General features: G+C 38.2%; 1 protein-coding gene across 2 annotated transcripts in view; it reads left to right on the top strand.

Moving 5' to 3' along the window:
- TMEM108 (transmembrane protein 108) overlaps window positions 1-19193 on the top strand; it is a 330997-nt gene that overhangs the window by 8089 nt on the left and 303715 nt on the right. The window lies entirely within an intron of this gene.

Below are 19193 nucleotides of genomic sequence, written 5' to 3'. Positions count from 1 at the left end.
TCTGCCATTGTTCTTCTTGTTTTTCCAATTCATAGAGGCTCTTGTCTCACCTGTCTCTTGGAGTCAGTGCAATATGACGTCCTGTCTGTGAAAGGCTCCTAAAAGCCTTTATTGATTCAACTCATAGGTGCCATGCAAGGCAGCAGTTATGAAGAGAAAACCATGACAATGGTGATGGGATGGAATCTATGCAAGGAAATATTTCAAAACAGGAATTTTTAGTGAGTTTGTATAGGGCGTGATTTATATGGGAGGGGCTGTTGAGCCCTCTTGAAATGCGCTGTAGAGATGGGAACCAGGCCTGATTATCATTTCCTTATAGCCACGTCATATGTTAGGTCTGGTAGCTTCTAGTTCCCTCACCTACCACCTTCCTTCTTCATTGATTACTCTGCTTAACTTTTTCTTCATTAATCACTTTTTTAGTGAAGGAAATAACTTCTCAAAGTGTTGAAAATTCCAGATTTGGTGGATAATAGCACTGGCAAAGCACATGGTTTTGCCTGTTCCATTTTATTTTATCCAGCATCACTGGAAGTCACATGTCCATTCATGCCTCATCTATTTGCAGTCCCTCATACAATGCATGTGGTCACTGGCAACGTTATAACCAAAACTGGCTTTGAATTTTCACTTGTGCTGTAGATTTTTGAGACCAGAAGGAGAAATTCACTGTTTGATGTGGAAAGGACATCACATCCTTTCTGAGCTCTCCAACTTCTGGAGCTTAAACTAAAACCAGACTCCTTGAAGAGAAAATTATGATTCATATAAATTGAAGAAAAGCTGAGGATGGTTAGGAACGAGGGATAGGAGGTTAAAGAAACATACTTAGCTGAAAACTGAAGGGTTCTTTTAAGCAGCTTGGCTCAATACTGCTGAACATTTGCTAGATAGTGTCCCATTATCCAGGCTCAGACAGAGGGCACCCAGAAAAGGCTGTTATCTTTAGGTGCCTCATGTGGCTCAGTAATGAGTACAATTTACTAAACAAAATAGACAATTAGAGGATGGAAATCTCTGGAGATTCTAATAAATGTACATCATTATTGCTTTAAAGTGATGCACATGCTTGGAGATAAAGCAAAGAAAGGGCAGCTGCAAAGTACGTCAGGAGAAGAGTCCAGGTTAGCAGCCAGATGCCGACTATAACTCAGCACCTGGAGGTTGCTAAGAAAAGGAGCTGGTTTTAGTTAGATTTTCTCATTAAAAGAAAGGAGCTGGTCTTTGCTAACTTTGCTCAATTTCCTCTATATCCTGTATATCCTCTATTTTAAAGGTAACTAAAAAGTGTAGCATGTCAGAAATAGCACTTGGCTGGTATGTTTCTGTGTAAATACTATACAAGGACTACATTGTGGAGGGTGCCATTCTTTAATTGTGGATTTGGGGCCAAATAAAGTAATGCTAGAGATGCCAGTGGACCAGATTTAGTTTCTCAACCTTGCACTATTTATTGACACTTTGAGCCAGGCAATTCTTGTGTGGAGTGTCCTGTGCATTGTAGGATGTTCAGCAGTGTTTTTGACTTCCACCCACAAAATGCCAGAATCTCCCTCCCTGATTGTGACAATCAGAAATGTCTCCAGACATTGCCAGATGTCCCCTGGAGAGCAGAATTGCCCCTTGTTGAGAAACACTGCTGAAGGGATAGAGTGATTTAATCTTGCTCTGAAGTTCTGTGGTATCGAATTTTAATCATTTAACTTCATTTTGTTTCACTTTCCCTATCTGTAAAATATACACACATAAATAGCTAAATAGTCTAATGAAGTAATGTACATAGTACTGTGTGACTCCTTGGGGACTCTGTCAATTCTAAGAAGCGATACTCGTCTTCCCTAATTTCTAGGACCCAAGGGTAATTCTTAATTCTTTTGATAGCACTAACTGAGGAACTGTGGAGTTTGAAGAAGGGCAAAGGTGTGTGGTATGGGAAATAATGAAGAGTGCTGGATTCTGAGTTTATTCAAGGGCTCCATGTTCTGGTTCATTGTCATAATATATTCTGGATGAATACTTTCCTTTGCAAAGTTAAAAAACAGAAGAGTGGATGAGGCAGAAAGAAGGCTGTTCAAAAGAGCAGTCAAGGAAATTGCATTTGACAAGGTGATCTGCTAATGTTAAAGTGACTCATGTATTATTAGACCAAAGGATGTAAAGAAATAGCCTCCAAAGGAAAACTATCCTCCCAAATGACTGCTGGTCCAGATCAGTTTTTGCAGACAATACAATAAAGACCAGAGAATGTTTGGAGATCAGTGTTTATTCTAGAAACTTTTACATTTCTATTTCTTCTCTTCTTTAGGAATATGGAAAGGGGTTATCTTTAATATATGTCATTTGAATTATAAATATAAATGTTTTAATATGACATGTTCTTTTGATAGTCTTCTAGTACTATGTGTTGGAATGGTCAAAGAGGCTATAACTCTGACCTCGACCTGAAGTAACCTACATTATTTTAATAGAAAGGCTCAGTTTAACTCTAAAACAGGGCCAGTGCAGGGAATAGATGTAAACTGTCTCGGCAGGTTTGCATTCCTCCTTGCTGTGTTTCTGGTCCCTGTGATTTATTAGACTTTCTTACAAAGTTTCCAACAAATATACTATATTTTGAATCTACTGTGTAGAGAAGCCATCATGGATAGCCTTGTTTATTTGCATTCTTCATACATTTTTAGTCCTAGGTGTTAAGCAAAACTTATAAGAATGTTTAAGAAGGATTCCATGTACCTTGAAGAAAGAGGCACTTTGGTGTGGAAGAGAGGTGAAAAGTGAAAGAAGCTCCGCTTTGTTAGGAGTAGGCTTGTGTTTGAGTGTTGAAGTTTTTATTCTAGTACTACTCAAAAGTGTGGCCTCTGAACCTGCTGCATGAGAATAATTTATACTTGTTAGAAATGTACGGAACTATTAAATCAGAATTTCTGGGAGTAGGCGTAATCATCTGTGTTTTAACATGACTCCCATTGATCCTGATGGATGCTAAAATTTGAGAAGCGTTGCTTTATTAGTGGTTTCTGATGTAGTTACTTCTTACAAATGGTGTCTGTGTGTGTTTACAATGGGGAGGGCGCAGAGAAAGTATTTTTTCAGGTGGTCAGAACATATATAAGATTTTCTTGTGATAACCTCTTGGATCATTTTCTCAAATGATGCCTTAAGCCTTTTCCTGCATTGTCTAATACAGTAGCCACTAGCCACATGTGGCTTTTTCTTGCTTAAATTAATTAAAATTAAATTGAAATTCAGTTATTCCTCGCACTAGCCACATTTCAAGTGCTCTATAGCCACATGTGGTTAGTGGCTACCATATTGGACATTGCAGATAGGGAGCATGTCCATCATCAGAGAAATCTGTTAGCACTGCTTTAGCCTGTGAAGACCCCTATTTGTCAGAAACTTACATTTAGAATGATAGTATGCTCTTGTTGTAGTAAGACCTCAACTCATTTAAAACAGGATTGAGTTTTGGGCTTCTCCATCCTGGGGAAACTTTCAGTCTGTGAGTGTATCTTGCTGAACTTTTTACCTTACTGAGGCATCTGTCTGCTACAGAAAGTGCCATGGGTACATCTCTGACATAATTAAATCCACAGCCTCTGAAATATTTGCCCTTTAATCCAAGGCTGCTGAGCTGTCTTTTTCCATTTGGTCTCTCTATGCCCTGACCCTTCATGGTGAGGCTTGTTTGTGCAAGATGTCTCTTTTGATACTGCCTAGAGCTTTACAAAGAGTCTGGAAGAGGTGGCAAGAGAATTTTCACCTCCCCTACTTCTAATTCTCAGCTTGGCTCAATAAAAGTGTTTCATAAGAGGGTATTAATACTCAAACTTCATCGCTGAGGAATTATCCCCTGAAGAATTAGTCTCTAAAGCAAGTTTTCCAACAGACATATTACAGCACAGATTTAGTAATTAAGCCCTTTGGCAACATGGAAGAATTTTCAGTTTATATTATGTATTAATATTACCAATATTAGTTGCTCAGAAATTATAATTAGAACAAATGAAAAGATGTGGAAATACAGTCACACAATTTTTAAAAGATATAATTTAAAGTTTCCTGAGTCCAAGATTCTTGTGCATAGGAGAGGGAATGGGAATAAGGAGTTTGTGGCAATTAGTAGTATTGCTGGAGTTGAGGGGAAGGAGGTGGATAGAGCCTGGACTTGATCCCTGAATAGTCTTAACCCTACTGTTTTACTTTTGATGGATGCATTGCTTGTTCTCTTCCTGCCTTTCTTTCTCTCTTTAAAAATACTTTATTCACTCATTTATTTTATTTGAACAGTTTCAAGTCGAAGCAAAATTGAGAGGAAGATACAGATTTCCCATATTCCTCCTACTCCTACTCCTACTCCCTTTACATGCATAGCCTCCCCCAATGTCAGCATCACCCACCAGAATGGCACATTTGTTAGAACTGATGAACCTACATTGACACATCATAATCACCCAAAGTTTATAGTTTACATTAGGGTATATTCTTGGTGTTGTACATTATTTGGTTTTAGACCAATGTATAATCACAGGTATCCATCATTATAGTATATAGGTATTTTCACTGCCCTAAAAATCCTTCATGCTCTGCTTTTTCATACTTCCCACCCCTTTGCCCTTCACTAAACCCCAGGAACCACTATTTTTTTTTTCTTTTACTATCTCCACAGTTTTGCGTTCTCTAGAATGTCATGTAGTTGAAATCATGTAATATGTAGCCTTTTCAGATTGGCTTATTTTACTTAATAACCAACATTTAAGTTTCCTCCATGTCTCATGGTTTGATAGCTCATTTCCTTTTAGCACTGAATAATATTCCATTATCTGGATATACCACAGTTTATCCATTCACCTACTGAAGGACATCTTGGTTGCTTCCATGTTTTGGCAATCATGAATAAAGCTGATATAAACATCTGTGTGCAAGGTTTTTTCTTTTTTTTTTTTTTTTTGTGGACATAAATTTTTAACTCCTCTGGGAACATTCCAAGGACCATGATCGCTGCCTTATATGGTAAGAGTATGTTTTATTTTATAAGAAACTGCCAAACTGTCATTCAAAATGACTAGCATTTTGCATTCTCACCAGCGATGAATGAGAGTTCTTGTTGCACTACATCCTTACAAGCATTTGGTATTGTCAGTGTTTCAGATTTTGGCCATTCTAATAAATGTGTAATGATAGCTCAGTGTTGTGTTGTTTTAATTTGCATTTCCCTGATAACATATGATGTAGAACATCTTTTGATATGCATACTTGCCATCTGTATGTCTTCTTTGATGAGGTATCTGTTAAGGTCTTTGGACTAGTTTTTACTCAGATTGTTTTCTTATTGTTGACTTTTAAGTTTTTAAATATATTTTGGATAATATCCTTTGTCAAATATGTCTTTTGAAAATATTTTTTCCCAATCTGTGGATTGTCTTCTCATTCTCTTGTCCTGATGTTTCAGAGAACAGACATTTTGAATTATAAAGAAGCCCAGTTTATAAATTATTTCCTTCATGGATCATGCCTTTGGTGTTGTATCTAAAAAGTCATTGCCACACCCAAGGTCATTTAGGTTTTTTCCTATGTTATCTTCTACGAGTTTTACAGTTTTGTCTTTTACATTTAGGCCTGTGATCCATTTTGAGTTAATTTTTGTAAGGAGTATAAGTTCTATGTCTAGATTAATTTTTTTGCATTGGATGTTCAGTTTTACCAGCATCATTTGTTGCTTTGTTGTACTGCCTTTACTCCTTTGTCAAAGATTAGCTGACTATCTTGATGTAGGTATATTTCTAGGCTCTCTATTCTGTTCTATTGGTCTATAGGTCTGTTATTTTACCAGTACCACACTGTCTTGATTATGGCACTTTATGGTAAGTCTTGAGGTCAGGTAGTGTCAGTCTTTCAACTCTGTTCTGCTTTAATATTGTGTTGGCTATTCTGGGTGTTTTGCCTCTCCATATACACATTAGAATCAATTTGTTGGTAGCAACAAAATAACTTGCTGGGATTTTGATTGGAATTTTGTTGATTCTGTAGATCAAATTGAGAAGAACTGACATCTTTACAATATTGAGTCTTTCTATGAATGATCATGGAATATCTATTTAGTCCTTCATTGAGTTCTTTTACCAGAGTTTTGGTTTTCCTCATATAGATCTTGTATACATTTTGTTAGATTTACACCTAAGTATTTCATTTTAGGAGATATTAAAATAAATGGTATTGTGTTTTTTATTTCAAATTTCATTTGTTTATTGATGGTATGTAGGAAAACAGTTGACCTTTATATATTATTCTAGTATCCTGCCACCTTGTTATAATTGCTTTACTAGTCCCAGAGGGTTTTTTTTGTTGTTGTTGATTCCTTCAGATTTTCTACATAGGTGATCATATTATATCATCTGAACAAAGATATTTTTATTTCTTCCTTCCCAATCTGTATTCCTTTTATTTTATTTTATTTTATTTTATTGTTTTATTGCATTACCTAGGACTTCTAGTACAATGTTTGAAAAAAAAAAGTAGTGACAGGGCACTTCCTTGCTTTGTTCCTGATCTTAGTAGGAAAACTTCTACTTTCTAGTTTCTCACCATTTAATATAATGTTAGCTATAGATTTTTAAAATGTTCTTTCCCCTTTAGTTTGCCTTTCTCACTCATTTTTTTCTGCCCTAAATGTTGGAAGGGGCTCAGTTTTCTCAAGGTGGGTGCTATTAGTATTTTGATGAAATGAATCATTGTTATGTAGAATTTTCCTGTCTATTATAGGATATTTGGGCTCTCTGGTCACAAAATGCCCATATTGTTCTAACCAAGTCATTGTGTCAATCAAGATGTCCCCCTGCAACTCTGATTGAGAATCACTGACTGCTAGAAAGAGATGAGTTTGATGGTTTGTTTATTTCTTTTTTGATGGGGAGAGGGAGGAGTAATTAGAGTTGGGGAAGATGCAGGTGCTCTGAGTGTCTGGTTCATTAATTTCTAATATCACCTAATCTTTCCCTGGTGCTGGCAGTGCTGTTGGTAGCCAATATTATTCTATTGGGATCAGGAAAATCAGGGTCTGCTACTGCAAGACTTGCTTTCAGAGGCTTGATACCAACCCAGAAACCATAGGGGGTTGTCCGTGCCACAGAGAGTAGAGGAACTCCTGAGGCTCCCACAAGATGCTGCATTTTTATTTTGATTCACTGCAGCTAAATCTCCTACATCTACTTGAAAGTAGATTGTGCTCTACACGACAGTGATCTACTGAGGGAAAAAATGCAACAAGAGCAGTTTACAGACAATCCAAGGGAGAAAGGCTTTTCCAGCCATTTGCTTTCTTTTTCTGTGATTGCACGTATTGGCAAAGTAGCCCCTAAATTTGTGAGGCTATGTGTAGACTATTGGGAGATCTGAGAATTGTTCTGCAATTAGCAAAGAAAAGGAGAACACTTTTAGACGTCTTGCCAAGGGGCCTACATAGACTATTTTGATTACAAGAATGGAAACTCAAGTTACTTTTAAAAATGGAAGGCTTAACTAAAGATGCACGAGAAAATAGGGAAAACAGAATTTCAGTCATGTGGCAAGTCTGTGAAGAATCTCAGGGGCCTTTTAGGGTGAGAGAATAGTCTGACTGGACCTCATGGAGTCAGGACTTAACTCAGGAGCAGGAAGATTGTTCTGATCTGTTGTAGCTCAAGGGTATGTCTGCACTAACAATGTTGGTCAGTCCATATTCTACTTTTAGATGATTAATGTGGTTCAGCATTTCCGTTTTAGATTCTCTCTTGTTCCTCATGTTCCTGCTTCCATTTATTGTTCCCACAACCTAACCAATGATCTGCGTATAGACCAAACTCCAAAAGAAGAAAAGGAGTATGATAGGTTTTGTAGTAACTATCATCCTGACGGTTAAAGCTTTATACCATGCAATTTTAGAGCTGCTGATGCTCTCTTCTGGTCCAAACAGCTGTGATTTAGGGATATTTGCTTTAGTAAGGGCTATGGGCCTGGCAGTTTCTCTAGAAGAAAGTAATGACGGGGTCGACTGAGACCCCACTGGGGTAGAGCAGTGCTGGGATAGAACATGAAACCTCAGTCTAGTATAACAACGCTGAATTCTTAACTCTTTGAATCATTATAAATAGTATGTGTGTGTTATGTGGACAACAGAGAACTGGAAGATTATTCAGAAAGCATACATGTTTAGTAGCAATTGTGAAAAAGCATGCATCTGTTTTTTTTGAGAAGTCTGATTCTATCCCGGTGCTGAGTGGTAGGGAAATTGTTGGACTGGATGATTGGGAAGTGGGGAGTTGTATTTCCCAAACAGTTATCTTATTTTTTCTATCTGTCAAATTTGATTCTTTTGGCCACCATGTGTTGCACAGGAATAATGACTAAGTGACTTTCTAAATGTTGAAAGACATTTTGACATCTTCGACAAATGTTGTTCAACAGCTGGGTTTGTAAGACTCCAGTTGTGATAAAGGAAAATAACTTGGCTTATTACTCTAAAAATAAGTTCCATACAAATGTTGACATTTGGGGATTACTACCTCACACAGTGTGTTTTATTCACTTTCCCCCTGATCTTGGAGCATTAGTTTCATTTGAGCCAGTGACTGAGTGTGACTTATAAGGGAATGCATTCTAATACTGCAGAAGGCTCTGTCTTTATTTATGATTTTGTGTCAGGGTAAGAATGATGGTCCTGGCTCTATTTGGACTTGCACAGCTGTGAGTGGAGTGACCCATGGCAGAACAAACAGCCCATCATTTCATTGAATTCATTTAAGGCTCTTACACTTCCCTTCAAGTAGCTGGATCATGGTGGCACCACATACAGAGAATAAGTTAGTATTTCCTTAGAGATATGCAACTTTTGTTGAAAGGGAGTCTGAAGAGAAGAGGTTCAGCAGGGCTTCTTCAATTGCTGGTTGAGGAAAGAATGTAGTTTGTTATTGAAGGGTGATGGGGATTGGGATCAACTTTCTCAACCCAGCTGCTGACTGCTGAGGTGAAAAGAGTAGAGATAAAACATTTGCTCCAGTTTCTCTTCTGACTCTGTGAAGATCCCCATCCCCTGTATTGAATTTTTAAAAATAAAAAGGAAAAATATAGAATCGTATCTAATTGGTCTTAGCATATATCCATGTTTCTTCTGAACAGGAAGATTTGTATGTGGATAACCACATGTTGCCAGAAGATTAAAATCTTCAATTTTAATTTTAAAGAAGCATTAATCTTACAGTATAAGTGAAAGATTAAGTCGCTCAAATTTGTGCATATACAATTTTTCTACAAAAATAAAACAAAATTATGTTTGCTCTCATAGAATCAGGAATTAATTTGCAGCCTTGTTGAAGATTCTTTAGCAACAGTAAAGATATCTGCTCTCTCCAGGGTGTAAAGAGATTCCGAACGATGGCCAAGAGCCAGGGATCCTTTATTCCCATCCTGCCATTGGCTACTCCCCATGAGGTTCCTGCAGGATAAATGTGCACAGGGGTGGTGGAGGCAGGACTTTGGATGCAGATCCCTGAGGGCCTAGGACTGAAACCCTCAGCCCTGCACTGCCCTATTCTTCCTATGAACCACAGGAGAAGGCAGCTCCTCTCAGCCTTTTTCTTTCCATGCCCACTGTTGAATCTTCGCCTTCGCTTTTCAAACAAGCAAAGCTGTGGCTGATGCCTTGTCCTCAAACATGACCCATCCCTATCAGCACACCCGTTTAGAGGGCCCATCACAGACAAGGAAGAAGGCAGACAGGGAGGAGCATGCTTCCCCTGACTATCAAAAGCTATTTCTTTTCCACTGGAAAGAACTTACTGGATCACTTCTGAAATTAATTATTGTCATTAGAACAGTATTTACTAGGCATTAAATGTTAGACATTATTTGGAGACTCTCAACTTAGAAAATAACATTTTTACTTTGAGAGAGCAAAATCCCATATTAGTACAGTCCTGGATTTTAACTTTTGGTTTCCTCTGGTGTTTCTACACATAATCCTCCATTTTTTCCTTCCATTAACCCTGTTACCTTAAGTTCTTTAGTCTCTTTGCCTTTATTCTTACATCTTTATTTTATTTCCAGAGTTATATGGTTCTCACCTGGCTGCAGGACAAGGTGCTTTGTAAGTAGGCATAAAGACACAGGCTGATTCCAACTTCCCTGTCTGAATTTCTTTCTGCTCTTCCTATGCACAAACTTCTTTTTTACCCAAACTGGTCCTTGGTCTGATTCTCTCCTCCCTGTGTAGAATGCTCCTGTTTCTTTTCAGTGACCACTTGGTAGCATTGATAGGCTTTGGGTCCTGTAGCCAGATAGATCTGCATTTCTGTCCTGTCCCTATCATTTTTTAGAAATGTGACTTTGGGCAGAATATTTAATTTCGCCTCAATGTTTTTACTTTTAGAATGGGAATCATGACTACCTTATAGGATGCTTATGGGCATGGTGCTAGGGAACTGTTCTGCCCAGGTTCTATTTTCTGCCTGTTCATCCCAACAGTATGCATACGTGCTTTCTGATAAAGTTACTGAACATCAGAATTCCACAGCTGGTCTGCATCACAATTTGTGGTTAGCCATCCTCTACCTGCCAGTTTCATACCTTCCCTAACCACATCGTCCTTTGATAGGACCTAATCCTATCAGTGAGCACCTAAAGATACATTCTCCCCCTCCTACCTGTGATTGCGAAAACATTGTTCATGGACATTCAGAATGTCCTGGTATATCTGCCCATATCAGAAATTGACAGCAATTTCATAGCCATTATCTGCTGCCTTGAGCACTAATTCATTTTCTCAGCACTTGTTTCCTTTCATGTAAAGTGACATTTATCGTGAACATCAAATGCTGTGATTTAAAGAATACCTCTTTAAAACGAAGTTTTCCAACAGCTTTTTATTCTGAATATCGTTTAATAAAATGCAACATGACATTAACAAGTTGCTTAGACAAGCCCTTGGAGTTTATTTAAGTAGACTCTGCCCCATATTGATTCCCAATTATAACATGTTTAGCATGAATTAAACCTGCCAGTGTTCTCAGACAATGTGATGCTCTCCCTCCAATTCTGCCCTTGTCTGTCAGCTACAAAAGTGTCAGGGTTTCATTGTTCATTCTGTTTAAAACGTAAGTCTCAACCTCTTGCTCAAATGATTTAAGCCATATGTGAGGTCTATAAATTTTGGTTTCTCAAACTACCACCTTCTGTCCCTTCTTACTGTTTCTTACTCCTTTTTCTCTATTTTCCTTATTGTCTCATGTACTAAAATAAGACGTTAAATTTTTTTTCTACTGAAAGTGAGAATAACTTAATGCTTATATTTTTCTAGTTTGATCTATTTTTTCGTAATAAATATGGGCTGTTAGTTGTATATGTATGTGGGTTTTCATGGAATTAACTTTATCTCCTTTTGCCATGAGTTTATTGGTGAGAAGACACAAGTATAACTGTTGGGATTCTTCTGCATTCTTTCGTTATTCATGTATATTGCTAATTGAACTTTTACTGGTTGTTTAAATTTTGTGGTCATGTATGTTTTTACCACAGGCTCTTGAGGGAAATATATAAAAGGCCATGGGAAAATTGGTGGTATGAAAAAAATCTATCAGTATGTTCTTCTCAGATACCCTTTTCAAGAAAAATTAAGATACTTTGAAGAAGATTCATAATCAGAAATACTATCTAGTTTAACTTCTTTGAATGGAGAGATTTTATAGGCTGGCAACAGGAGCTTCTGACCTTCCTTCTTCATGAGTACTGATGATGGAGGGAGTGACTGTGTTTGAGTGCATTTTAGGTAGAAGAAAGGGTGCCTGGTAACAACAAACTGTGAGACTGGTTGTACTAAGTTACTTGTTAATCCTTCTGAAGGAGAGATGCCAGGGCCTCTGCCATGCATCCTTCCATGCTAAAAATGTTCGTAGTTGGAGGAAGCAAGAAATGCAGCCTTTGAGTAAGTTGGATTTTTTTTTTTTAAACTCTCGATTTTTAAAAAAACTTGTTTTTGTAATTATGAGTACCAGGGAAAAAAAGTAAATGAGAAGAGAGATGTATAGCAGATCAAATATGTGGCTGCCTTGTTGACTTGTGTAGTATCTGATATCCCACTCCACCTTCATTTTTAAATAAACCTCTCTGTTTCTTGCTGTCTCAGCTAATCAGAACTTTTCTCCTGCTCTCTTAGGATTTAGGAAAACAGCTGATGGGATTGGGCTGGGCCTTGGAAGGATTGACAGCACCTCTAAGGGTTTACTCCTGAGGAGAGGAGAATAACTTGCCTCCTGCTCCTCTTCAAGCCTCAGACGGGAGCTCACCCCCAGCCTAGCAGTTAGCATTGCTGCTGCAGTCAGTTGTGCTCTCTCTGTCCACCTTTTCTGTCTGGAGTTCCCTCCCTGTGTTTTGTTTGTCTGTGAGACATGTGGTTAAGCCCTTTGGCTACTCCTGTGCCTACAGACCCTCTTGCCCTGGTTGGAAGGGATGGGGTAGGAATACACCTGAGGGGTGAGAGGCTCCCAGAGAGGAGACCAAGAGGTACCAAGGGTAAAGCCCCATTTCACAATTCTGTTCCAGGCTTCCATGTTTACCTGGCTTTGCTTCTTAGGCTGGGGGACTTTGTTACTTATTAGAACTTTTTTCCCTCAATTACATATTTTGTTTCCCCAATTAGATAAGGAGGCCTCTACAGGCATGGATCCTGCCATGTGCTTCTCTTGCATTCTTTGTGTTGCCTGCAATGTGGGAGGCACATAGCAGGAGCGCAGATATGGGGGTTTCATTGCATTAACAGTGTCTCTTTGTAGTTGTCTTAGGGCTCTTACAACAAAGACTGGGTGGCTTATAAACAACAGAAATTTATTTCTCACTGTTCTGGAGACTGGAAGTCTGCAATCAGCATGCTTAAGTTCTGGTGAGGACTCTCTTCTGGGTTGCTGGCTGCCAGCTTCTCATTGTGTCCCCCTCATATAGTGAAAAGACAGTGGACTGGCTTTCTGGCCTTGGATTATAAGGGCGTTAATCCCATTGTGAGGTCTCTACCCTCATGACTGAATCATCTCCCAAAGACCTTACCTCCTAAATGCTTCACAGTGGGGGTTAGGTTTTCAACATATGAATTTGGGGGTAACACAAACATTCAGTCTGTTGCAGTAATTTGTCTTATTCATTCCCTTTACCTTCACTTACTTACCATTCTTTTATTTTTTGTTAAACATATATTTAGTGACTACTTTGCCTGGTTCTTGCTGGAGTGACTTTTTTTTAGAAGGGTCCAGATTCTGCATACCTCCAAAGCAGTCTGCCTAAGATTGATTTGTCCATGTCTGCCTTTATTTGTTGAGTTGAATCTTAAACTTTCTCTTTCCCGTAACTCTCTGAAGAACCTGCAATCTCAGGAAACGTGAGCTCCACTTTTGACTGAAAGGGCTTTACTACTAGGAAATAGGAGAGGGCTACATTTTCGTCTTTCAGATCTCACATAAATTGGCTGGGCGGCTGCAGAAGGGTTAGGTCACCTCTCTGTATGGTGTATTCTCAGATAATGTGAGTTAGGCTCATAATTGGAAAGGTTAGTGTAACTCCTCTAACTCAGATTATTCTCTCTGTTACTTAGGTTCTCCATTACATGCAAAATCATTGTTTTTGTTAAAGTTCTGTTGTTTTGTTCTAGTTGTTTAATGCATTTTTCCCCTGGCCAGATCAATTTTTTGAGGGGCAAGGACAAGACCTAATTCTCACATATCCTTGGCTACCCTTTTTCTCCCTGTAGACCAAGCATGAGATTCCATTCAAAGTAGGTGATCCATAAATGTTTTAACCTAATTAGACACAAGCATTTTTAGAATTCAAGAGGAAGAACTTCCCTAAATACATTAGCATTTAAGCACATTCTAGAGGTCATCTGATTTACCACCTCATTTTTTGATCATCAATTTATTCATTCTATTATTCCTTCCTTCCTTTCTTCATCCCTTTTGTGCCAGGCACTGTGTAAGGAGCAGGGGATATGAGGTGAGGATAGACATAGAGCTTCCATCAGTTGGAGAGGATAGACATTGAGCAAGTAATTAAAAGTCTGAGGAGAGATTTAAGTACCAAAAGCTACAAAAGCCCATGATGGGGAGCTGCCTTGTGGTCTGAGAAGGCTTTTGTGAGGGCATGATGTTTAAGCTAAGGATTATCAACCCAGAGAAAGGAAGTGACTTGCCCAAAGTCAGTCAGTAGCTCACGTGTAGCAGAGCGTGGCCTGTAGCACAGATTTCTCCCCTGCCCTGGGCTTATCCCTGTGAGTTTTGTGGGGGTGCTGAGAAAACATTCATTGTTCAAGTAATTTGATTTTGCTTTTCACTGGGGCCCATGGCTTAGCTATTCTATGAATAGCTTACATTTTGATAATTTTATGGACTGTTTGTATATCCCCCAAATTCATGTTTTAATCTAATCTCCAATGTGATAGTATTTCCAGGTGGAGTTTTTGAGAGCTAATTAGGTCATGAGGATGAAAATACCTTCTAGAATTTGTCCACCAATTCAACTTCTAGTATTTGTCCAACTTCTAGTATTTGTCTATGCTATTATCTTTCTGGAAGGCAGTTTGGCAAGATATATAAAAGTGTAAAATGTATGTACACTTTGACCCAGCAATTCAACTTCTAGTATTTGTCTAACTGCATAGCCATGAAACAATATATGCACAGAGATACCCACTACAGGTTTGTGTTTGTACGAAAAAATCTAGAAATAACCTAAATACCTATTAGTGGGAGACTTGTTAACTAATTTATTATTAGGAAACTAGATACTTATACATGTTAACTGTGGAATACCATATGATTTTTAATTTTTATTTATTTATTTTTTAGTAAACAAAGATTTACATATGATTTTTTAAAATGATATAGTAGTTCTTTATTTGTTTTTAATGGAAGGGTATCCCTGACATATTATTTAAAACAATTCTGATCATAGATAACATAAATAATATGAGCCCGTTTATGTAAAATTGTTTGTAAATGTATGCATGTATATGAATATGCAAGGCGTGTTCAACAAAATCTTATCAGTGTTTTTTCCAAGTGATTTTTAGTTTTACTTTGGCATTTTGCTGTGTTGTTTGAATGCTTGTACAATGGGCATGTCTTGTTCTTAAAAGTCACAACAGTATTTAAAACAAACATTGCCCTATTGACCAAGTGTTTGCAGCATTATCTAATTAAGTCAGAGCATTAAATGGGTACAGAGGATTGGACATTGCTTTCATAGAGCATCTATTAACTGTATATACCCTATAATACTAGGGGATATGAATACAGAGAGCTGTCCTTGTTTCCTAGGAGTTTACAGTTTAGAATAATTTCAAGGCAATATGTTACTAAGTAGGCATACTACACTGGTGTGTGGAATATGTAAGTACCCACCAAGTAGAAATTTTATAATGGCATTTGGATTCAGATTTATCACTTTACTTTGAGGGTTTATCCAAATATGAAAGGAATATCAGTGATTGCTTCACACTAAAGGGAAGGGGTTTGGGCACAATGTGTAGACCTCCAGTACCATTTAACTGAGTGTTGCTACCAGTTTGGGCATGTATTTTTCAAAAGGAACTGGTAGTTTCCGTCATTGGCAATTAATCAGGTATCCTAAAAACCTGCAATTTAAATCTAACAGCATGGACAGTGAGTCTTCTGGATGGCAGTGTTGGAGAGAAAGTCCAAGAGTGCATTTTCTAGGAGAAAAGGTCACTTATTAGCTTTGCAAGTAAAACCTATGCTTAGTCATTCCTTCATTCGGTTTTTCTTTTCTGATGTTCCTTTAGCAGCATCATATTATTTTTTGACATTGGAAAATCATAACCTGTTAACCCAATGCATAAAAAATAGCTAGCAATGCTTTTTAGAGTTTTTGATAATTTTATCTATTTTCTACTAATATCTCATTCTTTATTGTAATTTTCTTTAGGCTCAGAGAATAAAAGCATCTGTCTCTAGCTAGTCGACCAGTAGGATAGTCTTTGGAGCCAGTAGGATATGAGCCTGTGGTCTGAAGAATCAGGATAGATTTAAGGGAATTTGGTTAGTCATCTTGAATCTTTAATGCTCTCTGCCACACATTCTCCTCTTTTATAGTCTTACCATAAAAATGTGTGCTAAGAGGAATCTCTGGAAACATTCTAACCCAGGACACACAAACTGCCTTAGAAATCTGAAGTAAATCTCACATGAAATTTACTTACACATAATTAAATTTCTTTTAGTCTAAAATCTGGTGATGTTATTTAATATCAGTTCATTTCCACAAAGATTTATCAAGCTTCTGTGGATTCAAGTGAGAATGGAAGGAGAAAATTTGGAGACAACACTTCTGAGGACTTTTGCCAATCACCTAAGCGATGTGAGGTTCCATATTGTGGCTTTTGAGTGAGATTATTCAAAGGTGTTATGTGTTTTTCTCCCTCTGGGCCTTCATGTGTATGAGTGGAGTGTTGAAGTTAACCAGGCCATGTTTTTGCCAAGTGAGCAGGTCCACACTACAGTGGGGATAGAGTTCAGCATGTTTGGAAGGGAGTGGTTATGACATTTGACTATGGAATTTAAATTGACTAAGGAGATGAAGTTGGACATGAGGAGGGTGAGGGACAGTGAAAAGGTATAGTATCCAATGGATTGGAGGTCTCCCTGGGATCAGAGACTTGCTGAAGTTGTATCAGAGGTGGGAAGCTGACAGGAGATGGTGGTGGTGGGAGAGCAACATGGAGGAATTTCAGCTAAGGACTGGTCTGTGACATTGGAGTTAGGGCAGAGGACAGGGACTGAAAAGCCAGGGTATTGGAATGATCATCTGTGTGGATACTGAATTCACTTAGAGTCATGGCCACAGGAGTGATGAAGAGTGATAGGGAACCAGGAACCCAGATCTTCCCAGAATGAGGGAGAGCGGGCAATATAATTTGATTTTGTGTGATTCAAAGCTCAGGATTTTACTGAAAAAGAAAGGAAGGACAATGGTATAGATGTGATAAAGATAACTCACTCCACCTCTAAGCTTTGAGGTTTAGGGAATGTGGGGAGAAAATAGTCACCACATAGCAGGGCTAGAGGTAGGGTGAACAGTGGGATCTTGCTGATGATCATAAGTTCCAGAGAGCACATGGGAAGGTTGGGTGATAGGGTCAGGAAAAGGAATGGAAAGAGCCATATGGTGATAAAAGTGTAAGGTTGGGAAATGACTTGTGAGTCCTTGAGGGCTTCTCCTTATATTCTTAACAGGCATAAAAGATGTGATTAAGTTAGTCCTGATATTCCCAAGGCTATTGATTTATAGAGTGGAATGCGAGAGAGGGCAGCACCCAGAGTTTTGGGTCTCCCACTGGACTCCTGCTTGAGGGAGTGGTCTTATACAGAGCACATAGGGCTCCCATTTAACCCCAGCTAGAGGAGGGGCTGCCTTGAGACCAAGCATTCATTACCCCTGTCCAGGGAAGTATAATGAACAGTAGAGGTCATGGAACGTTCTCTTGCTTTATTCAACTTTGTGGATCACTTCACGTATTTCACCACATAGACAGCATTCCCTTGTGCCATATTTCTGATTACTTTGTGCCCAATGAGGATCCTTCATTCATTTATTGCTTCTTTCCTTCCCAGTTACTTGTGTTCCTTTTGTCTGGACAGAAGAAAGCTGTAATGTCTGGCAGTCTGAGGACAGAGCGTGTGTGATGGTGCCCTATAAGACTCTACTGAATTGAGATACTGTCTGCAGGAAGGCCATTTTGTCTAAAACCAATGATCACTTCTGCTGACCTAAAAAGCATTCAGGTCTATCTTCTGGTCACTCCAGAAGAGATTCCATAGTATAAGCCAAAAGAAATTAAATACATGAAGTGACCTTTAAATAATCTATATTAGGGAAATTAATTTGTGTTTAACTCTTTGGAAGCACTAGATTTAAAATTCAAAATGAACTCCTTAATAAGTCCCTACTGTCTCCTTGTGGACAGATGCTAGGGTCTTTAATATCTTTATTTTTTATGTCACAGTCTGTTGAGCTCTAAACATACTTGTATAAATAAAGAGATTCAGGAAAGGTTTGCCAAAAGGACTTAATTTTATTTCTAATTCCTCTTTCTGGAATCCTACTTCCTTTACAAGGATATTGTACAGAAATGTGATTTTATGAAATACTTAAATTGTTTTAATACTTTGCTTTTAAAGGTCCACTTTGTATGTAAGAGGACTTCTCAGATTTGAGTCATAATTTTCAAAACATAGTGAAGGACCAAATGGGAATATAAAGGTTGGTTAGAGAAATAAATGTGTGTGTGTGTGTGTGTGTGTGTTTTTTTTTTTTTTTTAATGGACAGTTAAGAATGTGATGGAGGTTCCAAAGGTCGCTTGAAGTAGGGGAAGATAATGCTGATGAAATCACGATTTCACGGATGTCCCTTCCTTCCTTACAAAGAAATCTATCCTAGAGATCACTTATGCAGTATGTAAATAATAAACACAGTCAAAGTTGGTTTACTGGCATTTTTCCAACCAGAACTTTACACTGATACTTCCTCTCCTCTGTGATAGAGTCATGATTATCAGTCCCTTGGAAGATCTGGAAAGTCCTGAGATAGCAGGGTGAAATCGGACCCCTTCCAGGCTGTAAACTTTTACAAGGCACAGCCAGGCCTTTTATGCCTTAAGTGGTGAAGTTCTTACCATTTGGGAAGGCATAGATGCTAAAGTCACAATGATGTGATCCTTGAATATAGAGCTACTCAATGTGTATTTGTTGGATGGATTAATTTGTCACTGCATTTTTTTTTAGCACTATGTATTCTTTTTTAATTCTGTGGACTCCAAAAGTGTGGTTGTGTGTAAGGATATGTACAAATATACACTTACATAGGTAGACACACAGACGCACACATACACGCACAGAGATATTCCCATATGCAGAGAGACACCTGACTCTTGGTTCACACAGTTTTCCATTACAGAATGTTGCCTTTCCCAGCTGTGGTAAATAAGTGGGGTTATATAATGTAGTTGTATTTGGCCAGTTCTTTATATTTTGCCTCATAGAGGAAACAATGAAATTCATCTTAGGAAATCATTAAGTCACAGTTCTCTTGAAGGGGGATGTTGTTTTCTCCTTGTAGCTCAAGTCTGATCTCTCCACCTCTGACCTAGTTTTGACATTTT

The sequence above is a fragment of the Papio anubis genome, chromosome 2, assembly GCF_008728515.1.
Source record: "Papio anubis isolate 15944 chromosome 2, Panubis1.0, whole genome shotgun sequence".
In the NCBI taxonomy this organism is placed as follows: Eukaryota; Metazoa; Chordata; class Mammalia; order Primates; family Cercopithecidae; genus Papio; species Papio anubis.
The sequence above is the reverse complement of the archived record's forward strand: the minus strand, read 5'-3'. Positions and strand labels throughout refer to the sequence as shown.